The sequence below is a fragment of the Cryptotermes secundus genome, unplaced genomic scaffold (assembly GCF_002891405.2).
Source record: "Cryptotermes secundus unplaced genomic scaffold, Csec_1.0 scaffold560, whole genome shotgun sequence".
NCBI classification, from domain to species: domain Eukaryota; kingdom Metazoa; phylum Arthropoda; class Insecta; order Blattodea; family Kalotermitidae; genus Cryptotermes; species Cryptotermes secundus.
In genome coordinates, this window is record NW_019729218.1 from 3,210,258 (window position 1) to 3,237,422 (window position 27,165).

At 42.8% G+C, this 27,165-nt stretch overlaps 1 protein-coding gene across 1 annotated transcript in view; it reads right to left on the reverse strand.

Annotated features, from left to right (window-relative positions):
- Window positions 1-3,117: 3,117 nt before the first annotated feature.
- Window positions 3,118-27,165, reverse strand: part of LOC111865520 (toll-like receptor 7) — a 139,492-nt gene continuing 115,444 nt past the window's right edge. The window contains exon 3 of the mRNA XM_023853617.2: window positions 3,118-4,321. The gene's annotated coding sequence lies outside the window, so the exon portion shown is untranslated. The remainder of the gene's footprint in view (window positions 4,322-27,165) is intronic.

The window sequence follows — 27,165 nt, forward strand, 5'->3', positions numbered from 1 at the left end:
ACGGTCCCTAAAGACCCCGCGACAGAATACACACAAGGCAACAATAGAAGAACAGCAGTTTCTAGGCAACAACCTGTAAACAACCTTAAGTTGAGTGCCTTACAATAATATGAGTCAGGAATGAAAGTGTTTTCTATGTGGTCCGTGAGAATCTTATATAACGAGTATCTGTTGTGGCTTAGACTAGAGTGAGAGATTAGTGCAGAGTACTTATAAAAGAAGTGAATGCAGTGACAGTTCAAAGGCAGTTACGAGTCAGTCGTAAGCTGGAGGAGTGAGTCCAGAAGAATTTTTAGTTCCAAGGTTCGAGCGTGATTGAAGACGAAATAGCAAAAAAGTGATTTGGAGTGGTAATTTATGTGTTGAGATCCGTTGCCAGGAGACGACTAGTGGAGACAGGGACCTAGTACCTGAGCAACGGAGAGCTGGAAAGTGTGTGAATCAGCGATAGCGCTGTGTTTAAGTGTGATTAAGAGAACTTGTAACCAAATTGCTAATAAATCCAATCGTCCGAAATAGGACCCACAATTATTCGCCACGCGTAACCCTACACTTGTCAATATAATTCAGAAATACGTCCTAAACAAAATTTAAATATGTGAGAATATACATTTAATAATATGAATTGAAATACAATTTAAATCTCCGTGTACAAGATTAGGATTTGCAACAAACGAAAACATCAAGGATAACGATACTTGTAACATCACAAAAAAAAACGCTTCTGTAAAATGTGTGTTCCATTCCTGTTACGTCCAAAAGACGTGAAGATTCCTGCACATGGAGCGGTACTTTTAAAAGACAGGGAATTTTCCGTAAGTTTCCTGACTAAGTAGAACCTATTTTAAAATTAAAAAAGGAAAAATCTTCATATTACTACGAACATGTTCGCTTAAAACGGAACCTAACATTAAAATCGATGTGCATTTTTTTTTTCCTTTTTGCTGGGAAGGACACTGAGACACGAAATTCCACGCACGGCATTGCTATTAGTGGAACCCACTGGTTTCCGGCTCTCGGATTCTCTCTACTGCGGACGTTGGGTCGTCGAGTGACCCCGTACGTACAAGTCTGTGATCAACCGAACACTTTGTGCACAGGTCCCGTTAATTTGCTCATGTTTAAAGGGTAGACATTCAGAGTAATTTTACGATTTTTTAAGTTGTCCAACCCAGCAAAAAACAGCACATCCTGACCCGAACTCGTGGAGGTTAGTATTCCTGCTCCATGTTCAGGACATGGGATCGAATCTCGGTCCGGAGACTGACTACCGTCATGGGTTTTCTCAGTCCTTTGAGGAAAATTCTGCAGTAGTTCTTCAAAGCTGTTTACGACTGAGGGGTCCGAGTTCGAGTCCCGGTAGGGTCAAGAATTTTCTCTTCTCTACGTCGTTCAGACCGACTCTGGGGTCCATCCAACCTCCTATTCAATGGGCTGTGTCTTAGGGGGAAAGGCGGCAGGGCCGTGAAGCTGACTACTCACCTCCAACTAGTGCCGAGGTCAAGAAAATGTGGCTCTATACATCCACTCTCCCATACGTCTTCATGGTGTAGTATTAGTAGGACGTATTAGCATTCTAACGTTTTAATAATTAATGAAAATGTTGGTCTTGTAGACCAAAAATAAGTATAACCTTTTAAAACTTCAAGGGAAAGAATAATCCTCGTTTGATTAGTTAAGTACAGGGACAACTCTCTAACATTTCAATTATATATCTAAATTTTATGATCTATAAGGATATTTTATGCTGAGATATTTATTTTAAATTGATCATGTTCTAATTCATTATCATGTAAAGTAAGGGTCCGCACCCGAACAGACTGGTCTATATGTAATGCTCTCGGTTCTGTTCTCAGCTGGGACACCGGATAGCTTCCCTGAGGATTTCTGTGGCTTTCCTCAGCCACTCCAGGCGAATGCCATAATTCTGACTCAATTAGGACACAACCCGCTTCCTTCCTAATCCTTTCCAGTTCACCAGCTGACGACATATAGTCTGGGTATTGAAAGAGTCGTTAATTTACCCATAAGAGGAGGACCGATATGAACAAATATAAAACTCGCTTAACAACATTTAATGCAAACTCCGAATACCACATTTTACGAAAGTGTTTCGAATAATTTTCGGAAATGAAACATGTATCACCAAAGACGGGCACTTCCCTCACCACTTTCATGTCACAGGGGCCGAACTGTTGGTCTTGGTCGCATGAAGGACGGGACAGAATTGGAATTTTAAGTCAGCAGGAAGGTCGCCGGTTCGATTCACTATGCGGTAACTGGATTTTCAATTGACCTAATCCTTCCAGCCGCACTATGATCCTGGGTTCGACTCGGCCTTTAACAGAAATGAGTACCAGGAATCTTCCTGGGGTGTAAAGGGCGGCCGGCACGTAAGTCTAACAACCTCACCGCCATCTGTGAGCCGTTCGTCTGGAAAATGTGGAAGCATCGACATCTCACAACCCTATGGGCCTTCACGGCCTGCTATAGGGATACCTTTACCTTTTCTTTCTTTCTTTTTTCTTCTTCTTCACGGCAGTTACTAAGAAGAATGTGGTTCTCTAGGGGCTCAGCTTGCCTCTCGATTCTGCTAATTTATTTTTGCGTACTCTTGGACCCTAAACATGGAGGCGGTATAACACTCCGAAACGTCAATCTTTCTCCAAACTACATGATATTAAACCCAAAGACACTACTTTTTATAATTATATATTACATATTTAAAGGTAAGGCGGGTTTCTACACGTTTATATACAATATTGAAGTTTCTAAATGAATTCTGAAGCAAAATCGCCTATTTATTGATCCTTTAGCAAAAAAGACACGGCTGGGGTTCGATTCCCGGGAGGAGCAAGACATTTTTCTCTACTCCACAGCGTCCAGGCCGGCTCTGGGGTCCACCCGGCTTCCTATTCAATAGGTACTGGGGGTTCTTTCCTCGGGGGTAAAACAGCCGGGACGTGAAGCTGACCGCTCACCTCCACCTAGTATCAAGGTCAGGAATAATAGAACTATATCTCCACTCTCCCACACGTCTTCAGTCCGTAATGCTTAACTAATTAAGTACAGGGAAAACTTTACCTTTACATTAGCAACAAAGACACACTCCATAGATAAGCTTCATTTCAAAAGTGATTTATTAGTAATAATTTATGTACAACACTGGCAGCACCGTTCATAAATCTTATGAATGCATGTTCTCTTCATATGAAAGCGAGGGAGAAAACAATAATTTGCTGACTAGTTACCGTACATACACATCGTTCATCGACAAGGTAGCCCCCACCAAAAGCTAATATAAAAATTGTTTTAGGTGGGGGATTAGAATTATATCATACAAATAGTTCACATACAATACTGTTGTGTTGTCACCACTGCCGAATGTCGCCATCTATGTTTTATCGATTCATTCCACATGGACGGGTTGACAAGACATGCAAAAGGAACAGTACGGAAGAGATAAAAATAAAAATTAATTGCACAGTTATCTAGAATGGAGCAGCAGCGTTGCTTCTGGCTTGCTGGCTGCTTCAGCGGTGTTCCTTTGTTTGCACACAGAAGTCACGAACCGAACCGAACCGCAGCTTCGAGCTCCTCATACATTCATCAAAGCACACTACGTTGTTTACATTTACAGGAAAAGAAGAAGAACAACAAGCTGCTGTTTTCTTGAGCTACGTTGCCATACTTCCATTCTTTTTTTTCTGTTATTATTTATAGTTTCTTACAGTGCGGGAAGACCTGATTTCTTACCAATTAAAATTTCTCATCACACATGTTCTGCTTATTTCACACTATAAAACACACCTAATTTATGACTTGGAACAATTTTAAAATACCTTGCATTTTTTTAAATATCACGAGGGGAAAAGAATTGTAAAACGTCTATATAGGCCTTTGATACATTATGTTACAGCATTCGCATATATTCGCGCGCACTGCGAAAGGAAACGCGAATGTCACGACACGACTTTGAGATTAATTTCAAAATAAAAAAAAAGTCAAGCCACAACACGACAACGGCCGGCGTCGGGCTAATGTCTCAGTTCCTTTAGTGAACAAGGTCGCCCCCTTCCAAAGCAATGATTTAACCTTCTCTTTTTGCAGATGTAATCATTCCATTACAATAGGCCCGCTGTTGCACATCAGAAACGAAATGCACTGATATTATTAGAGCGTTTGACTTGAGGTCTGCGTCACTGTATCCATCCGGTAGAAGCCATGTTCGTGATGCTTGGCTGATCACCTTCTGTAGGCCGCTTACTTCTTCTTGCTGACCCTCAGCCGCCTGTGTCCGCGTCGTTCTTGCGGGTACCGTCTGGAAAAAACAGAAAGGGAACACAAAATTGTCACTAACTGAATTACATGCTACACAAAAGACTAAACAGAAATGTGAAAAAGAGTTCTTAAGAAGCTGACAGTTGCTAAATTTATCAATAAAAAGAAACTCCCAACTTTTATAAAACCCGATTAATCATTCCGGGCTGCACAAATTCACGTCACAGAACTATATCCTAAGTTACCTGAATTCGCTCCGTCACACCTGATTTCCATGGGCCACTGTTTCCCGTACCTTGGTAATGCTATTTTTTTTTTAATTCGCTGGGGGGGGGGAGTCAAACTGGGTCCACTCGGCACGGCTGCTACTGATTCGCCAATTCTACCTGTCCCGGGTGATTATGATGATGGAGAATTTGGTGGAATGAAGACTGGCAGGGGAAACCGAAGTACTCGGAGGAAACCTTCCCCAGCGCCACTTTGTCCACCACAAATCCCACTTGACCATACCCGGAATCGAAGCCGGGCCGCCGCGGTTGGAAGACAGCAACTAACCGCTTGAGCTATGGGGCGGCCTTTTTGGTAATGCTAACTTCTGTGGTTCTCAAAACAGGTTCTCAGGGGTATATTAAGTGCTCAGTCACACTTTGAGCATACCCACTGAAGATATTAAGTACTGGTGTTACTTATATCCCGAGTATGCCCTTATATTTGGCAGACATAAGAGCGATAACTGTTCATTTCCATCACAATATTATTAAAAAATTGAGTTTTGTATTTCTTTCCACACAAAATGTCCCTCGCTATAACGGACTAATGGGGGGGGGGGGGGAGGTTATTGCGGATTGCGGTCATGTGGAGGCAGAAGGNGGGTACGTTATTGCTGATGTCCGCTATGACGGAGCGAAAGGGATATTCACGGAAGTGCACTATTAGGTACATCGCCAATGCACGGAGTGAACACAGAAACACAGTGTGATCACATGAAGGTTTTTCTATAGGGGTTCTTTATTATTTTATAGTTTTAGAATTACAGAATCTTCTTAGTGCCTCAACATATCTAAAAATTCTCAATCGTTCAAAGCCAAATTTGTCCGTTACATCCGGGTTTGTTATAACAAGGGTTTACTGTAGTTCCTTATTTTGACCGGCTAGGTTATGTGCAGTGTGCAGGTAACATTGCCATGTCATGTAATGTGCGCGGATGCCGTGTTTGCTTTACAATCTTTCTATTGTGATGGGGGAAAATGAAACTTAACCATGGTCACATTCCCTTTAAGTGTATATCTGTTTCAAGGGGTATTAAACATAAGAATATTGAGAGCTGTTGCTATAGGATATAAATCCCTTTTTAATATCATCCTCCAAATATTTGGGAACGACAGTAACAAATCAAAATTTGATTCAGGAGGAAATTAAGAGGAGACTGAATTAGGGTAACACTTCCAAACCTTTTGTCATCTCGACCGCTGTCTAAAAAACATAAAAATTAGAATATAAAAAACTATAATTTTGCATGTGGTTCTGTATGAGTATGAAACTTGGTCTCTGACATTAAGGGAGGAACATGGACAGTGGGTGTTTGAGAACAGGGTGATCAGGAGAATATTTGGACCTAAGAGAGATGAAGTGACGGGAGGTTGGAGAAAACCGCATAATGAGGAGCTTCATAACTTGTACTCTTCTCCAAGTATAATTAGAGTGATCAAGTCAAGGAGGATGAGGGCATGTAGCACGAACGGGGTCAAATAGGAATGCATATAGGATTTCGGTGGCAAACCCAGAAGAAAAGATGAAGACGCAGGTGGATGTATATTATTAAAATGGATGAGGTCGTATGGACCAAACTGATCTGGCTCAGGATAGAGGGCTCTTGCGGACACGGTAATGAACCTTCGGGTTCCATAAATTTCTGAGTAGTTCTTGAGTAGCTGCACAACTGGCGGCTTATCAAGAAGGGCTCAGTTCCCTTTCTTTACACCCTGTAGTTTATTTCTTTAAAGTCTGCCGACTAAAATGTTGCATTCATTATCAGCTTCCCCACGCTAGCTATATATTCCACTCATCTAATCCTTAATTTTATGACGCTAATGTCTTGCGAAGAATATAAATTATGGAAGTTCCTAATTACGTAATTTTCTTCAGGTTCTTGTCACTTCCTTTCTTTACGTCCACGTCCCACCTGTTCTCAAATACATTCAACTTTCTACTCAGAAAGAAGACTTTATATTTACATGGGTTTTGTGACCAACCAGTCCGCATTCATTTGACTTCAATAGTGGCCATTATCGCTACATCGAAACGTAATTCCGTCCTCAAATTAGTGCAGAGCGTTTCAGCCGCCTCTCCCTAATACAATTACACGACAATAGAGAATGGAGTTTGTTACACAATGATGTTCCTTTGGAAATAATGGAACAGTACAAGATGCAATAAAAACAGAAACTCTATGCTCGTCGTACGTCAAATACAGTTTAAAGATGATAAATGATGATGTATATCGTGAAAATTTGCCTAGTAGAGTTAATTGAACGTTGCATGCACGCGACAAGCAAACCGGTATATCTGCTTCAGAGTATGTCTTTGTTTGTTAGCAGTTCTAAGAAAGACGTTTGACACATCTGCCTTTGGATTCCTCCTGTTTCTTGGTTCAGAAAGCCGCGTACTTCCTCACGCAACATTCTCTGTTATAGTCACATTCTAGGCTTACTGAATGCACACTGTCGCTGTTGCTGAAGCTGTTGTGTGTTTTGTGGGTTACTGTATGACGCTGACAGTTGCTAGATTATGTAGAGGCTTGTGGTGGAATCGTAGATGAATGTTAAATTGAAATTAGTTTGAAAAAAAAAAGGTATTTACCTAATTTGGGGAACTCCCCAAATTTTCGTGGAGGGTCTTAGAAAAACTGCAGAATAGCCTGTCAGGATTGTCAATATCCTGGCCAAGGACCGAGCCGAGCAAGTTCCGAAATCTACAGGATGGACCAAGCGGAAAGATCAATATTTTGAGAAATGATAACATCGGTCATTCTAAGTATATATATATATATATATATATATATATATATATTATATAAAAGAGAAAGAGAGAAGTTGGTTCCGATCAAGTCCCGAATAATGACCACAAGCGTTACAGCCAGACCAGACTCGTTCGGTGAAACTGTTGTATGCTGCAGGGAATACTTGAGTAAGGGGTTTTTGAAGCTTTCACTAGAATAGAATTCAGTCTGGACAAGTCCACAACTTCGTACATGGAGATGAAAATGTCCAGTACCTAGTGGCATGAATATTATTATTCTTAGTGGGGTGATACTGAGTCTACTTGGTACTGCGACCACTGGACTATTAGCTCCGGATGATAGACGATGGTGATTGTGGAGCAGTTTGTGGAATGAAGATTGGCAGGGGAAACCGAAGTATTTGGAGAAGACCTGCCTCAGCGCCACTTTATCCATTACAAATCCCACATGACTTGACCTAAGCTCGAACCCGGCCCGCCGGCAACAAAGCGCCTGAGCTATGGCACGGCCTTAGCGACGTGAATATATGAACACGGTAAAAACATGAGCCTGAACTGCCACTCGCAAAAGAAAAAAGCCGTTTCAGATGTCTGTGTTTAAGGTGTGATTACCTTCATTATTCCGGTAAACAAGTAGTGGGACTCCTGAGAACGGCAAAGCCTCTGTAAGTATACACCGGGATGAGATAAAATCCACACTAATTGCCCGCTAGGTAGGTCTGTCCCTATGAAATGTATATTTATAATGACTGCTTCACGAACAGAGCGTGTTATTACTTGTAAAGAATCTCCAACTAGGATAAAAATACTTTAATATCGAACACTTTACGTAATTAAAATATTTTTAACTGAAAGAAGTGACAGTATTATGGAAGTAAAGTATGTCATGCATAAACGTCACATGTACATCATCATACTCATATATATTTACAGAGTGTTCCAGGGGAAAGGTCAATATTCTGGGAGGTCATTGTAGCATATTAGAATTTAAGGTGGCATGTGATTTGGTTTACGAAATTTTGAAAGTTGTGATTTCTTTCCAAAACATGCAGTTAGACCAGTTTAGGATAATGGCATCGATAGATATACCCCGAAAACAAAGAGGTCGACCAAAGTGGACACTTTGTAGAAAAAAAAAAGACGGAAAAATACCTACACGACACTTGAATTCACATCTCCGTGAATAGCACGAGACAAATTTGAGTAAACTGCATCCGCATATGCCTCCTGTAAATGTCAGGCATATCTGTCTATGGCTCTGCATTCCTTTTGGGGGACCTTGGCCGATTTTTCAGTTTATTAATCCTGTACACAGTCGGTAGGACTCCTTGGACGGGGGATGAGCCCGCCCCAAGGCCGCTACATATACACAGAATAGACGTACACAGACAGCCATGCCTGGAGTGGGATTGGAACCCACGATCCAAATGTTTGAGCGAGCGAAGACGGTTCATGCCTCAGACCGCGCGGTCACTATAATCGGTGCATTTCAGGCACATACAGCAACAAACTAGGATAGTTTGTGGTGTATATGCATGCCGTTAATCACCTCGATAGCAAAACCTTACCAGGAAATAAACCCTTCACAGAAAACGTATAGAGAACGGCGTGTGCACTTATTTCAATCTGTCAAGACTGTTAAAGACTTCACTGATATATTAAGCATGATTATTTCCTCAGCATAAAATTACTTTATAAATGCAATGCATAATATTAATCACAGATGTAATCTCTCGTGACATTTCCTTAATTAGTGATACAATGCCCATCAGTTGTTTTTTGAATATCAACAGTGCTAAAGCCCAAATATGCATGAATTACCACGTCATATACTACAATAAAGAGCTGAACTTTACTGTAAATAATTCCACTCTGGGTTGTATTTTTATTTAAACTAATTAGAAGTGGCTTTCTCATGAATAAGCCTATAACAACAGGATCCTGTATTAATATTTTAAATTTGGTGTTAGTTTCAAGGGTCCCTTCTCTATTCCTCTTATATATATATAAAATAGTTTTGTAAGCATTAGATCCGCCATTACCACTACGCAATCTTGGATCACCATAGCAACGAATGGTCACACGTGAACAGATTGCACGAACGGAACTGACGTAGTAGGTTACGAACGAGCGATCATTCTTTTGTTTCAGCGAGTCTGTTCTGTGACTATCGGTAATACTGTCACGCGTTAGTGACTAGACACTTATAACTCGTAACTACGAATATCTTTAATAGTCTACACTTTGTAGACCAGTACAATTTCTACTTATTGTTCACTAGTCTGCCATGGCAAAAGCTGCATTTACCAAGAAGAAGAATCTTTTTACCAGCAAATTGGACTTAAATTTGAGGAAGAAACTAGTAAAATGCTACATTTGGAGCATAGCTCTGTATGGGGCTGAAACATGGACACTTAGGGCAGTAGATCAGAAACATCTGGAAAGTTTTGAAATGTGGTGTTGGAGAAGGATGGAGAAGATCAGTTGGACCGATTATGTGAGAAATGAAGAAGTGTTAATTAGAGTCAGTGAGCAGAGGAATATCCTACACGAAATAAGAAAACGGAAGGCTAATTGGATTGGTCATGTTTTACGCAGAAACTGCCTTCTAAAAGAAGTTATCGAAGGAAAGATAGAGGGGCGGATAGAAGTGACAAGAAGACGAGGAAGAAGACGTAAGAAGATGCTGGATGACCTTGGGGACAGAAGAGGATACTGTCATTTGAAGGAGAAAGCTCTAGATCGCATGAAATGGAGGAATTGTTTTGGAAGAGACTGTGGACCTGTCGTCTTGACAGTTTACTGATGATGATGATGATGTTCACTAGTCGTTGCCAGGTATCAGCTATAAGACTGATAACGGCTGAACCCCAACCTCCGACTGACTGTCGACTAACTGGCTTCAGTTTGTCGGGTAAATTGCAGTTGGTCCTCGCTAGCACATTCAATCTTTTTTTTTTTTTTTCGGGTCTAAGTGGCTTCCAAGTCCAAGTCATATTGCGACGGACGGTCAGTCAGCCAGTATGTGTTGGTGTCAAGCCCTATCTGGGGCTCATGACCAGATATTTATTACTCTTTGACAGTTACGGTTTTGTTATTGTGGGGCGCCCTCTCTGACGAGAGGACGGGTCTGTCTTTTGTATATGCTGCTGGCCCTTGCCAACGCAGTCTTTCTTGGGTCCGAGTCCTAATATTCTACGCTCTCAGATCTGAGACTTCCCTTTTAGTCGCCTCCTACGACTCGCAGGCTCACGGTGGAGGTATTGTAGCCCTCGTTATATAACATCGGCACTGACCGCATAGAAAACACTGCATTCTCTATTGCGTCAGATATGTACGTTGTATGCTGTATGAAGGAAATGGTTTAAGAATGATTATATTTTATAATTAGTGGTCTCGAAAATATTTCAAGGAATAATTAAAGATTTCAATAAGTATATATTTCGGGAGATAATATTTTTTCGTAAAATGGTCCGTTTATGAAGTTCATTTTGAGCTTCTGGGGCTACAGTTTAACATGAACGACTTTAATTTTGGAATCCTCCTGTATAAAATACCAATGAAATCCATGGAATGGTTTTAGATATGAAACGTGTGGATGAAAACACAAGCATGACCTCATAATCGCTGTACATTCTACATTCATTTCATGCCCCTAGTTTAATGAACACCTGAAAATGTTACAAGTTATTGATCGTTTCCCAGGATTTTAGTAATTCAGCGTTCTCGAAATGGTCAATTAAAATTTATAAACGACATCAAAATAAACCGAGGCTTCAAGCCGCGTCTGTGTTGCCATTTAATACGAACACTTCCCTCTCGAACTGCGTATTGCCTGGAATGTCCGCCCAGGTTGGGTGACTACACTCTGATGTCGGTTTTGTTCTGTTGCCAGAAACAACGTCCGATCCACCGAGCTGTAACGCTTGCCGCAAGCTCCGAAAACATGAAATAACATACAAGCTACCCCCAAGCATAATAACGAATATGTTATAAACATTACGCAACATAGATATATATATGTACGTGCATATCCTGCATTCAACAAACTTGAAGGCCAAATTCTGTAAATGTTATCTCTTTTAGCACCAGTGGCTTCTGTAAAGACCTAAATTTGAATTGCGACAGGGTATGAGTTCGAAGATCAAGGAATCGGTGTTCGATTCCCGGAAGAGGCAAGTTTTCCCCCCTTCTATTTTATAGAGTCCAGAGTGGATTTAGATATCCTGCCTGTTATTGCTTTTACGTGTACCATTCACTACCCTAAGGGTACCAGACGCCCTGCATAAATAAAGAAGTGCTTTCTTGCGTAATATCCCAACTGCTTACAGGTCCAGATATAAATCTTGTGACGAAGGCGTGTCATTATAATGATAGCGTATGTTTTGTAAGATTTGAGGCTTTCACGGCGGTGACTATGAAGAAAGCAGTCTACTGGGATTTGGCACCGTGTATATGTGGTGTTAACCGACGTTTCGGAGGAACGTATCGCCTCCATCTTCAGGGTAGAAGAAAAAATATAAGAAATCTGCAAGCGAAGAGACCGTGAGAACCGGTAAAAGCAGACAGTCTGCTTTTACCGGTTCTCACGGTCTCTTCGCTTGCAGATTTCTTATATTTTTTCTTCTACCCTGAAGATGGAGGCGATACGTTCCTCCGAAACGTCGGTTAACACCACATATACACGGTGCCAAATCCCAGAAGACTGCTTTCTTCAACGTATATTTTGTTCTGTCCATCTTATCATTGCGATTACACTTAGTAAAACCAATGAACGTAATAACTCGACTGTATTCGTGACAAAGTTTTCGAATTCATGTAAGTTTGTATGAAAAGCCAGTGAAAATATCTAGTAATGCTGGTGGTGGTGGTACAAAAAGGTAACGTTGTCTCTGTGCTTAAATAATTAAGCACTATGCCATGAAGGTGTATGGGGCAGTGGATGTATAGATCCATATTTTCTTGACCTTGGCACTAGTTGGAGGTGTGGTCAGCTTCAAGCCCCTGATGCTTTACCCCCGCTACCTACTGTATAGGAGACTGAGTGGGCCCCAGAGTCGGTCTGGACGGTTTGGGGAAAAATTTAAGCCTACCGAGACTTGAACTCCAACTCCTCGGTCGTCGAGCCCGTAGCCAGTCCCTACACCGATTACGTTGATGATAATAATGAATATTGTGACGGATTTGCTTAAAGCATTATTAGGAAACGGCTCGGTCGCGTTCCAAAGAGCAACAATGGAATCTGTCTCAATGGACGAATGTTATATCTCGTTGCTAGGCAGCGGTCAGTGCGCCAATGAACTCACTGGGTAGCAATCACGTGACGTGTTTTCTGTGTGGTCCGTGCGGAGTCTATATAATGAGGACCTGTTGTAGCTGAGATTAGGGCAGTGCAGTTGAGAGTACAAGGACGAGAATGAAGCGTGCCCTTAGTGAATTGTGAAGTTTAGTTGAGTACAGATTAGGATAGAGGAGTACAGAGTGATTAAAAACGAAATAACAAGAATTGATAGTGATTTGAAGCGCTAGTTTCAGTGATGAGATCCGTTGCCAGGAGACGACTAGTGGAAATTGAGAATCCTAGTGCGTGTGCAACGGGTGACTGCAGAGCGTGTAATTCAGGGTATTAACTGCAACTATGAGAGAGCGTAACCGAAATGCCAATAAACCCAATTATCCGATGTAGAACCCGTTATTTTTCGTCACGCGCACCCTCTCTACACGCGACAGTAACCCTTAATTTTGAATTCAATATTCTGTATTAATTAACCATCCTGTCATCGACAGGACTGTACTATACAGCCTCTACACTGGCAGCGTCGTTAAATAACCAACTTAAAATATTTGTAATAATTTTCTGTGAGTCACAGTAATTGGGACTACTTTTTTTTTCATGAAAAGTTAAACAGTTCCGTCCAGTTTGACTGGTGGAGATAAATCTTATTTCAATTATTTATGCCCTTACATGTTTCGGTCTTCAGAGAGCATCATCAGAGGGACACCTTTACGTCAGTACAGTTGGAGGCTACTATTACAATATATGTTTTGAAAGTTAAAATATATGCATATAAAACAATATACAATTGGGTATAAAATCTAAAGTCTTTACAACTACAGCGGCAGTTCCAATACTTTAAAATATTTTTAATTGGTATGTTAAGACTGTATTTGAATTCATAAACCGAACAGGTTCGTATCGTCCCTCTTATTATTTCTCTTGAGGGGGGCCGCATGTGTGCCCCCTTGTCGTTCTCGAGAAGAGGGTTCTTTGATGTTGTCCTGCATTTGTTTGTGGCGCGCTGTGTGTTTTTTATTCGCCTATTTGGGGGTGGAGTCCAGCTGGATCCATTCTGCACGTCGGCCACTCTTTGGCCTACTGTACCTGCCCCAGGTGATTACGATGATAGAGAATCTGGTGGAATGAAGATTGGCAGGGTAAACCGTACTCGGAGGAACCCCAGCGCCACTTTGTCCACCACAAATCTCACTTGACCAGACCCGGGATCGAATCCGGGCCGCCGCTGTGGGAAGCCAGCTATGGCGCGGCAAATTGGGACTACTAACAGAGCTTCACACACGGGGTTTGGTCACAGACTTCCGAGGATGAAGGTAATTACTCTGAGGACGTGCATGTCGATGTGTGTAAAAGAATGAAGACAGCTATGCTTATAATTTCACATGACGTGATCGCTTACTTGCGTGTGTCGTGACGCGACCAGTAAAGTGACATTAGCACCTCGGATTATCGTTTCGCTTCACAGCGCCCAGCTTCAGGGCCTCATCACCGCTTTTTGGGCACTTGTCCCTCTCACAGAGACACGAGGATAACTTTCTTGTAAGTTTTAATGTCCGGTGTGAGTAGCAAGAAAACCAATGAAATACAAGTAGATTCTAAACGGTTCTGACGAAGGTGGATGACACACAGAATTACTAGGTTTTTAGACTTTTCCCATCGTCCGGAATTCTAGGTAATAGAGAAAACGACGTTTCGGAAACTGGATCTGTTTCCGTCTTCAGGTGAGATAGGAAGACACGTATTCAGTTGAGCCCCTTATATAGAGCTAGGACTGAGATTAGCTCTTTCTAAGGGGCCAAACTGAGTAGGTGGCTTCCTTTCTCATCTGAAGACGGAAACAGATACAGTTTCCGGAACGTCGTCTCCTCTCCTATTTAGAATTCCGGACGATGGAGAAAGTCCAAAAATCCAGCAATCGTAATGAAATACAGTTAAGTATGCGATAGAAACGGGGGGAAGCAGATACGTCTGATAGGTCATTCATTCATTGTCTTTTAAACGTTTAGAGAAAATTATTGATTAACGACTGCATAATCCTTTACAGAATGCACGTCAGTGCAATGACAGCCAATCATCCGAAGACTGGGTTTCGATAGTGACAGCATCGTTAAACAACCAACTAAAAAGAAAAGACTGGGATTCAGCGAACTCCTGAGGTATCTTGTCTATCAAATCTTGAAACAATCGACAACGTCCGCAACAATATTACTATGCATAGATAGATATGCAGTTAGACAGATGGACAGAACTATAGACACAGTGGCTTTTTTTTTAAAAAAAGAAATTGTTTGTTGTACTCTCATATTCATTTTAAATTCGAAGTCAGTACATTCAATTCATCTGCAGACTTTTGATTTTTGACAAATTTGCCTGTAAGCATCAATTGTTTGCCGGTATGAATGTTCATGTCTTTATCGCAAGGATGTCATTAATGTGATTAATCCTTACAAGTCGCGTTGCTCCTGAAGCTGTCTGTAGCGCGTTGTGGCATCTCTGAAGCGACACGGGAGCGATGAACTCCGGTGTGAGCAATAGCAGTCTTCTGTTATGCCTACAGCGAACCATAACAGTGCGAGATGTGTATTTCACCTGTCTTTGTGCATACACTAATGATTAATTTAATGTTTCACATCTACAATAGCATTTAAAACCGAATCCAATGACTGTCGACTTACATCGCCTAACAATGGAGGCACGATTTCGAATATCGCCCAGGGTAAGGATGTGATTGTGTTCTTTGTTGTCCTTTGAAAGCTGAGACCTAACGATGGACCGGGGCCGCGCCATAGCTCAAGCGGTTAGTCGCTGGCTTCCCATCGCGGTGACCCGGGTTCGATCCCGGGTCTGGTTAAGTGGGATTTGTGGTAGACAAAGTGGTGCCGGGGCAGGTTTTCTCCAAGTACTTCGGTTTCCCCTGCCAAACTTCATTTCACCAATTGCTCCACAATCACCCTCACCTATCATCTGGGGCTGGTACAATAGGCCAGAAGTGGCCGCAGTACAAGGGACTTAGTCCCACCCCACTAGCAATAAAAACGATGGACCCGAATGACCATCCAAGGAGTTCTACCGGTTGAGCAGGACACGGAAAGTTCTATGGTTTGAGCAGGTCGAGTTAAGTGGGAGTGACTTATGTCGCCAGGAATTAAGAGAAGGATGAAAATAAGTAGGTCTAGGAAAAGAAGAAAGGAAATAAAGAAGCGAAGAATGAGTTAAAGAAGAAACGCGAGGAGAGACGGAATAAGAAGAGAAGAAAAGGAAAGAAACGAAAAGGAGGAGGTAGAGGGAACGATGGAATTCTTTATTTGAGTTATAGTTAATTTAATGTGGCTTTCTCTCTAGTGCTGAGGTGAAGAATTGTGGAGCTATTCCTCCATAGGGACTGATAAGATAGCGTCAAATGGTGGAATAATTAGTGAAGAATGGACTGTAGATGATTTTGAAGCAAGCGTCATAGCCTAAAGGCTAGCCGGTCACAATGGCCACGGGGAGTAAGGCATGAACATTTTTCGCCCGGTCAAACGCTGGAGTTGTGAATGTGTTCATTCTGTGTGTAGGTAGCGGCCTGGCGACGGGCTAATCCCCCGTCTGAGTCCTACCGACTGTGTATAGGATTAAGAAACTGAAAAGCGGCCAAGGTACAACAAAGGGCTATAGAACTACAGGCAGATCGCAGCCTAATTTGAGGTAGCCAGGTATTTACCTGGAGGACAGAAGACCAGAACCTCAGCATAACCAGGCTCCTGCCCAAGATTTGAACCCTGGACGTACCGAATACAAAGCAGGAATGATACCGACTGGGGAAAGTGAAGAACAAGACGGAGGAAGAAGAGATGGGAATGAAGGAAACGCAGTAGAAAATGCTTAACAATTCCTGCGCTACAATGAAGGTAGGAAGCTAATTAGCAAGGATCTTTTCAATTCATATTCTTGTGAGTTTCGCGATGGCGCTGCTCAGTGAAGGTGCTTATTCTCGTCTTATTATGCACTGGCATTCTACCACACCCTCGTAACAGATCATACTTAATTATCATGACTGTTGGAATGCCAGGAGTTTAGCCGCCAGCAGATGGCCCTAAATTACCGGCGACTCGAAGTCTTGTTAGTGGGGAATGCCATCACAACTGCCTTGCCCCCTCCGGTCTCATAATCAGCCAAACTGAGAAGACATTGAAGTAAGAATATTTTCCTAACTTGGAATTCTAATTTAGGATCCAAATGTCAGGTTCGATACTTTATGTAGTGCAGTCATAATTTCACGACTTCCGAATAAAGAGTTCTGGAAGTTATTTTTATGCGTCTGAACCGGTTCTCGGAAGCACCCAGTCCTCTTGCTCATGTTTGTTCGCCCTGTAGTCAGTAATGTGTTTGTGAGCAGGACTAGTAGTGATTGGTTCATTTGATTCGTTTAATGACGTACACGTTTTGTTTGAAAGATCAAAGGGATCATCCGCACATTGCCCAATAAGAATAGCGTTCGTGGAACTCATAGAAGGTCAAGAATCCTACTTGAAGTGGACTTCGCCAATTGTTAGCCCATCAGATTTTTTCCATGTCCAGAACTACTTAAAATTTTCAGTTGGATTTACTATTTGTAGACCCGGGATAGCTAGGCCGGTATAGCGACAGGCTACTGGGTGAAAGGCAGGGGGTTCGATTCCGGTAGGGTCAAGAAATTTTTCTCTACTCCACAGCGTCCAAACGGGCTATGAGGCCCACACAGCCTCCTATCCGATTGGTATCGGGGTCTCTTTTCTTCGGCGGAGGGGGGGGGGAGTAAAGTGGAATGGCGTGAAGTTGAACATTCACCTCCATCTAGGGTCTAGGTCAAGAATGGTGGATCTACACCTCCACGTCTTCATGGCGTGACGCTTAATTTATTAAGCACAGAGACTTGGTCGACTCAGCCTCTAACACAAATGAGTACCAGGAATATTCCTGGGGGTAAAAGCTGGCCGAGGCGTAAGGCTGACAACCTTACAGACATCTATGAGCCGATTGTTTAGGAAATGTGGGGGCCTCGACGCCTCACAGCCCTATGGGCCTCCACGGCCTGTTACAGTGATACCTTTACATTTTCATTGGTTGTGCATATGCAATACGATTCCGGACAGTGAAAGAATTTCGCTCTTCGCCTCCGCGTCCACATCGGTTTCGGGGCCCACTGTTGGGTGCCTTGGAACAAATCTGTTGGATAATGGCGCTGACCGTTCGCCACAGCCTAGCGTCGAGGTTAAAAATTTATGTAGTCCTGCTGTCATCTCCCACAAGCCTCCATAGCTTAGTGTCTGGGCAAAGAAACAGCCTTGTTTTTGAAGAGTACTCTCGTCTGAGTTGCAGTTTGGGGAGAGCTCGACGTTTCAGAGTTACATACCGCCTTCATCTTAACGGTCGAACAGTAAACCAAGCAAGAAACCGGCAAAAACTGGCTCAAGTTTGAAGTTGTATATATGCTTGTATTTGCTTTCAGATAACCATATTTAATCTTAATATTCGTATTTATATGTGAATTCTGTAATTTAGCGTCGTTTCTTGGTTGAATGCTTGCATTAAAAATATACACGTATATATAAAAGGAAAACCTATTTTTTTTATTGCTAGTGGGGTGGGACTAAGTTCCTTGTACTGCGGCCACTTCTGGCCTATTGTACCAGCCCCAGATGATAGGTGAGGGTGATTGTGGAGCAATTGGTGGAATGAAGATTGGCAGGGGAAACCGAAGCACTCGGAAAAAACCTGCCCCAGCGCCACTTTGTCCACCACAAATCCTACTTGACCAGACTCGGGATCGAATTCGGGCCGCCGCGGTGGGAAGCCAGCGACTAACCGCTTGAGCCATGGCGGAGCCTAAGGTAAAACCTAACGAACCATAAAGACAAACATGACGTTTATGCAAGGTTACGTTCATGCGTACACGCACAACTAAAGATAATAAACGACCGATGACATGAAATGCCCATCACAGCGGCCTCGCGGTCTAAGGTCTGAACTGCCTTCTCCCGCTCGAACACTGGGGTCGTGGGTTAGATTCTCACTCAAGGTATGGATGTCTGTGTGCGTTTATTCTATGTTTGTGTTGTTCTGTGTATAGATAGCGGCCTTGCAACGTGCTGAAACCCCGTCCAAAGGGTCCTACCGCCTGTTTATAGGATTAACAAACTTGAAAAATCGGCCAAGGTCCAACAAAAGGAATGCAGAGCCATAGATGCCATGAAGTACCGGGCTATATTAATATGTCGCCACGTCTAAAAGTTTCAAGAATTGTTTTGTCTGTGGTTTTTATGTCATATTGGCCAACAGTGAGCAGTAACTTATATGATGTATTGCAGCCTAAATCTCTCCAAGCGGCCTAGAAGATATCAAGCAACAATGCAGTTATCTAGAGTTCTTCTAGTGTGCATGTAATATCATTACATGTATGAGGGCGAGTGACTTGAAACACGTGGCAACCTTGTACGTTACACAGATGCCAACCAAGCCACGATGAAATTATACCTTCGGCTGTCGTGCTTGTAACTCTGTTCTTCTCATTCGTACGGCAGTCAACATTCTTTCTCTGTCCTGTACGTAATTGCAGGGAAGCAAGGGAGTACATGGTGCCCCTAGCCGCCAGAAGCAAGAGAAGTTTAAGTATAGGTGCAGGGGCAAGAGGAAGACCAAAAAGTGGGCTGCCATTGGACTAGAACAACAAGCACGGAAAAAAAGAAAGAACATGAACCCTTGAGCAGTACAGCAAGACCAAGGTGATGTAGAGACGAAGAAGACAGGACTGCCCTAAGCGGATTATCTCTCCCTACCTTGAATGTGACTTCATTGCTAACCTCACAGTCCCATCTCGGTTGTTGTTTATCTATTTTTCTTTTTCTCCATCTCGTAATCTCATACACAGAAACTGCAGCGTATACTTTAGCGATTTTTTTTTTTTGCTGTTTCATTTTGCACCTCTGTGTAGTCTGCCATTTTATGAGCATTTCGCGCCATGTTTGTGTTCCTCTCCGTAACTGCATGAAGCAGAACGTTTCTTGAAAAGTTAACGGCTGCTGAGACGTTGTAACAAGTTCAGTTTTTATTGAAATCGACGCTTCGTTTCCGTGTTCACACGAGCCCGTCACCGCATCCTGTTCACTTCTTCATAAACTGAGATATGTGTTCCCTCACCTGCTATTCTCAAGTCCTGAATAGAAACAGACAAGGCGAGTCAGAATTTCTAGGAGAGATATCTCGCGCATAACATGGAAACGATCCGTACTATTCATTATAATTTGTATGTCATGATATTACCGGCTGGAAACAACACCAACCAATTACTACCTAACTTACACCCCATGTAACAGAAGATGACGGTATATTTTAACAAGAGAAGCCACCCGTTGCTACGCAACAGCCGGGAAACAACATCTAACGGCTGGTTTCAGCGGCAACAGATACGCACACAACAATGAAACTGTGTTTTCTACTGGGTCCACTTAGAGGCTATATAGCGAGACCACTCGAGAAGGAGCCATGGGTGGAAGGTGCACACCGGTCTGCCATTTGCACCCGACTTTCAACCATCCGTGTGTACATGATTATGTAACAAAACTGTGCAAGCAACGAGCAGAAGTCGTATAAAATCACGAGAAAGAACATATTTGCAGCATAGGAGAAGACGAAGCCAGACATAGGAAATATAAGAGTTTAAAACTTGGCGGTGGTCAAGCTTACAACCGTTCAAGAGACTAAGCTGCCGTTGTAGCATAAGGTATGTAAGATGGGTATGATCTGCTTTGCAAAGCATGGACTGAAGAAGGAAGAATTTTCAATAACACACTATATGTGCGATACGTACACTTGAAGTCCAAGCCTGTTCACAAGAGACAAACCCGTCTTCTCGTCAGAGAGGATGTTATGTAAGGACAACGACGCAAGGGTTCGGTTGAAAAAAGAACCTTTGGTCGTGAGTCTCAAAGGGCTTGGCGCCAAGACGAACCGATTGGCGGTAAACCGCCAGTCGTAAAGTAACCCTGACTCTGGGTCTGGAGACTTGGGTTAATTGTGAGGCAGTCTGCAGCGGGTAACGACGTGAGCAGAAGAGGTCACTGTTGAGATCCGTTACCAGGCAACCTGTGGTGAAGACACAGAAGTGCTGTAGTGAGAAGTGAAATGTGCAGATTAGCGTGCGCGCTGTTGCGATTTGTAAGAGTCCAGTTAATATGAGTACCAACCCAAAACCCTTGTTTAGTCACTAAAATCGTGATGGTATATTTTAAATTTGTAAAGCGACATGCAAACCAGCAGGTTAATTAAGATATAAATAGAGCCCCTGAAGATGATCTAACAGTTGAAAATATTAAGAAAATTATGAAGCAGCTAAACATATATTTTAATGTAATTAAACAAATTTTATTTGATGTTATTATAATTTTATATTGTCACTGAATACGTTACAGCGGGATATTGCTAAAAAGTTGATTGTATTAAGTCCGTAAAAATCTCTTTTTAGTGGATCCTTAGTATTTTTTATTGTATTCACGTAATTATGCAACTAAACCATATTTGTAGACATATTACATATATCCCTTCGTGCTACGTGTTCAAGCAATTTCAAAATAATACACAACACAACAAACTCAGACTGATAGACGTGGACAACATAACCCGCAAAGTTTGTCTGATGATTCAGTTGCTTCGAGCTGCAGCTGACTGAACCTCAGTGTTACGACAGCGCACAAAACGAAAGGCGCAAAAACTTGTCTATTCACAAAAGTGGCAGTGCATAAAAATCTGCTTGTAATCGTCTATGATTCTAATCTCAGTTACACGTTTACATATAATTTTCTAAAATGACTTTAAATGGCAGCTGCACTGCGACCGCTCCGAGCAGACATGTTCTCTCAGTAGATGAGTCTCCGGGCGGCAAAAAGTGGGGGACACATCCCAAAAGCAAAAAAAGAAGGAGGGATAAACGTATAATGTACAATCCCGTTCGTATATGTATAAAAAGATAAAACTATCCCCGTGCTTAACTCTTGTAAGTACTGCGCCATAAAGACGTATGGCGGAGTGGATATGTACATCCACGTGTTCTTGACTTCGACTCTAGTTGGAAATGAGTCATCAGCTTCAAGCCCCAACCGCCTTACCCCCGGTACGCATTGGATAGGAGACTGGGACGGTACTAGAGACGCTATGGACGACTTGAAAAGGGCAAAAACCTTGCGCCCACAGAGACTGTAGTTCCGACCCCTCGGCCGTCCAGCCCATAGCCAGTCTCTCTACCGGTTCACACGCACGCACGAACGCACGCACGCACGCACATAAGCTTGCGAATAGAATGTTCCTAATTCAACGTAGAAGAGTTTTATTTGAGAAGCTAATAGTCGCTTATCTCACGAAGAAATCTCGTCTTTAATAGAACCGAGAGGTTCATTGCCTCACAAGAGCCCGTCCCTGGCCACTGCCTTCTTTTTTTCCTTGGCACTACAGCCCCAGTGGCCCTAGGCCTACCTCGATGAACTTCTCCGTTCACTTCGGTTTTACTAGATCTTACACGTTCGGTAGGACTCCTTTGGCGGGTGATCAGCTCGTCGCAAGGCCTCTACATGTACATAAACACAGAGAAACGCGCACACACAAACTAAACATCCATGCCCTGAGTGGGATTCGAACCCACGATCCCGGCTTCCGAGCGAGCGAAGACAGTGCATGCCTTAGACCGCTCTGCTACCGTGACCGGCGGCCACTGCCTTTAGCCACACGAATTCAGAACATTCTCTGACACCGATTCCTCTAATCTTTGTCCAAGTTCCGTAAACGGTGTCTTTAGGAATCGAGATGAAACTGTTGTATGAATTACTGATAGTCCCAATGCAGGTTACATATCCCATCTACTCGAGGCTTATTGAGAATCTGGACTTTCGAAAACTGAATCTGTTCCGTTCTGTCCGTTAGTGCTTTATTTGACGATAACGTCATTAACGAGACTATATAGTGTCGATGATATGATGATTAATGCGAATTGGTAGGGGGAAATGAAGTACTTGAGAATAACTGCCGAACTTCCACTTGCCCACAACAAATCCCACATGATCTGGAATTGAACCAGGGCCACTGGGGTGGGAAGACAGTGACCAAACCCATGAGCTTCGGCACGACCCCGAATCCGTCAGAGAACTAACGTCAACAACAGGATGCCTCCTCGTCCTTTCAATTGAGGACGGATAGAGAAACAGTTTTTGAAACGTCGTGTTCTTTCTGAATACCAGACGATATGCAAAGCCCCAGACCCCAGTAATCCCGAGTGCAATGCACCATCATTCGACTCCATTAAAATCTTTAAGCTGCATCCACTTCATCCTCCTTGATTCGCTCTCAATGAAATTTATCAACTTGTCATTATGCAATTTTATCCATTCTCACATTACGTTTCTTCTCCTGGGTCCGAATATTCTTCTAAGCGTACTTTTGTTTTAGAACATCTTTACATGAGCCGGGATAGCGCAGTAGGTATAGCGACTAGCTACGGGCTGGGCAACTGAGGGGTTGGAGTTCGAGTCCAGGTAGGATGAAGAATTTTGTCTTCTCCACGTCGTCCAGACCGGCTCTAGGGTCCACCTAACCTCCTAAGCAAGAAGTACCGGGGAATATTTAACTGGGGGTAAAGCGGCAGGGGCGTGAAGCTGAACATTCGCGTCCAACTAGCGCCGAAGTCAAGAAAATGCGGATCGATACATTCACTCCCCAATACGCCTTCATGGCATAGTACTTAATGAGTTAAGCACAGGAATAACTTTATCTTTTTACCTTATATCTTTACGTGCGCTTCCCTTTTTAGCGACAGACCAAGGCTCACGCCCATATAAAACGAACACACTCGATTGTGGCTTTTCTGCTGAAATTGCTTGCTTCAGAACAGTCTCTGGTGTTAAACTGTCAAACGCTGAGTCGATACAAAATATGGAATAGGTCTCATATATTAAGAGCCTTATATCCTGGAATGGCCATCTTTGCTCTAACTTCGCCCACAAGCGGCGGTCGCTCGGTCGGTATAGTTCGCTTGCGGACTACAGCCAAGAAGTTTTTATTTTTATATCCTGGAATGTAAATCCATGTAGACCATTGAAAGCCAACTGGCACTTCGGAAGAATATATCGCCTGCCATGCTTGCTACCTGCCTGGCTTATTCTTTGACACTGAAGAAAGAGGCAATATGTTCCTGTGAGAACCTCAGATCCTACACGGCGCTATATCCTAGAAGATAGGACTCTTCATAACCACCGCTGTCAGAACCTCAGATCCTACATGGAGCTATATCCTAGAAGACAGGACTTCATAACCACTGCTGTGCGAACCTCAGATCCTACACAGCGCTATATCCCAGAAGATAGGACTCTTCATGACCACCGCTGTGAGAACCTCAGATCCTACACGGCGCTATATCCCAGAAGACAGAACTCTTCATAACCACCGCTGTGAGAACCTCAGAACCTACACAGCGCTATATCCCAGAAGACAGATCTCTTTACAACCACCGCTGTGAGAACCTTAGACCCTACACAGCGTTATATCTCAGAAGACAGATCTCTTCATAACCACCGCTGTGAGAACCTCAGATCCTACACAGCGCTATATCCCAGAAGATAGGACTCTTCATAACCACCGCTGTGAGAACCCCGGATCCTACACAGTTCTATTTAATTGTCTTTGTGGCAAAGCAAATATATATACAGCTCTCTTAGCCTGTTAAACGAAACAACGGAATCAGAAATGGTGTAGCAAAAAGGTGCGGTCCAGGAATGTCCACTGGTTGGCCGATGGAAAGGGTAAGCAGGTGGATAGTACCCTAGCCGAAGTCACGAAGAGTGCGTCACGAAATGCACGGCACCGATCCTCAAAGGCGAGCACGTGAAAAACTAAACCATGACCAATAGATCACGATTTGAAATACACAGAAAGCGAGACCGACTGTTTACTCGTTTAATACAGGAACTTAAGTTTCTTCTTTTACTCACAGACGCTCGTGACAGCTGAGGCCGAAGTTTTGTGACATATACATTGGGGCATTTTCCATCATCCATTTTGGTTAAAGAAACAAAGTTTCGGAAGCTTTCTCTGCCTCCGTTATCAGGTAAAATTATGGAACCTATTCTGCTGGGTCCATTATATGGAGTTAATATCTATCCTCGACCCGAGAAGGCTCTAAACGTTAATGATGTTTCGGAGGACCCAACTGCCTTCATTTCCAGGCTAATCCTTTTTTAGTCTGGAAATGAAGGCAGTTGGTTCCTGCGAAATATTAGTAAAGTTATGTTGCGTTACACAGCCGTGCATACCAGAAAACTGCACCGACGTTAGAACCTTAGAGCCGAAGAGAATGATACTTGCGAAATATATTTTGGATCGTGTGAGATTTGATTGCTTTGATGTCAACTCGATTGAACTTCCACAGAATCGCTCCACATGCTTTGGTGTGTAGGATGCTATATCAACTTTCTAAAGTCCATTGATCGCTGTACGTACCACCTGCATTATCGTACTGAAACTACGTATACTGCCCACAGACTGTGCTTGCATGTTTCATATGGTTCTCACAGTAAACAGCGATTGTTTCCTTAGCAGCATTTACACGCTTGACTTTGTAGCGGAGACTTAAATGTCTTTCCTGTGAGGTACGAACTCAATTCTTATATATTATTCAGAAGTAATTCACTCTTTAAAGAGTTAATAGAAACTTAGCCGAGATTACACTTAATAGCATTATGTCTAAATAACGTTTGCAAATTAATTTCCTTCGCAAACCTGATTTAATACTTACACTAGACTTACATTAAACTATATTGCTTTATTATCATTCGACAAACAACAAACTAACAAACTCCGTGGTTTTAGTCCGCAAGCGAACTATACAGACCGAGCGATCGCCGCTTGTCGGCGAAGTTCAACTTCGTTGATCAGACAACCTACAGGCCCGTTCAGGTGGGACAGTCAGGTCTATACTGCTGTTACTTTATCAAAGCAGTATCTACGTAAAGTGAAGACAACACCCTTAACACTCCAGGCATGAGTCTGCCCCGGAGGGTAAAGGTAATGTAAAGTTGTCCCTGTGCTTAACTAATTAAGCACTACACCATGAAGGTGTATGCGGGAGTGGTTGTATAGATCCACATTTTCTTGAGCTCGGCACTAGCTGGAGTTGAGTGGTCAGCTTCACGCTCCTGCCGTTTTACTCCCGGGGAAGAGCTATCTGTACCCATTAGATAAGAGGGTGGGTGGGCCCCAATTCCGAGGGATTGAAAGAAATACAAGCATGGGTGAGAAAGTACAACATATTGGAATGGACGTCGTCAAGGTACAGCAAGTTAAAAGTGATCTACATATCAATGAATTATTGCTAAAGTACAGACCATTAGATATATAAGACATAAGAGTAAAATCATTTCACGGAGGGTCTACAATAAGGATTTTAGTTCTAGATGCTTATCTGGTGTGTATATCGCATGCGGAAATGAGGTTTCCATGTTATATATCCCATAATATTGCAGGTAGAGTGTCTGTAGGATTTGGGTTTTAATATCCTGGGAAAAGCACAATTCGTTGGAACCTTTTCTGCTTTGAGATACCACAAAACGATAAACCCAAAAGATACAGACACTCTGTCTCCAGGACTTTGGAATCTAGAGATCTGAAGAGAAAAATTTGCCAACAGCATTCACATCTATCAGGATAGCCTTATCTCAGTATAAAGACAAGTAACTTCTGAACTGCATCTTGTACTCTTCGTTTAGTATAGCTAGGATGGTCAAGTCAGGAGGATAAGCTGGGTAATGCATGTAGAACTAATGAGGAAAAGAATGTACAAAGGATTTTGGTGGGAAAGCCAGAAGGAAAGAGACCACTAGGAACACCTAGACGCAGAAGGAAGGAATAATATTAAAATTAATCTCAAGACATATAGGATAAGGATGTATGGACTGGACAGATCTGGCTCAGGATAGGGTCCAGTGGCGGGCCCATGTAAACACGGTGATGAACCTTCGGATTCCATAAAATTAGTTGCACAGTGCATTGATGTTGACGGTGGAATTTCCGAAAATGAATTATACTAGGTAAACTGTACCAACTTTGTCACTTGAACAATAAATACCGGTATCACTTTCTTATGAAAAGTTCTGGAAGCGTACAGTGAAAGAGCTGTATCTCGGAAACCGTTCGGAATAGGACACATATACATGTATACATTTTTACTTAGAATGATATTATGACCTCCCAGAATACTGACCTTTTCTCCTGGGACATGCTGTATAGTCATGACTAGATTGTAGGACTAATAAAAAGTAACACGATTAATTGGTCGCGCCATAGCTCAAACGGTTAGTCGCTGGCTTCCCACTGCGGCGGCCCGAGTTCGATCCCGGGTCTGGTCAACTGGGATTTGTGGTGGACAAAGTGGCACTGGGGCAGCTTTCCTCCGAGTACTTCGGTTTCCCCTGCCAATCTTCATTCCACCAAATTCTGGATCATCATATTCACCCGAGGCAGGCTACAATAGGCCAATCAGTGGCCGCCGTGCCTAGTACTCAGCTGGACTCCAC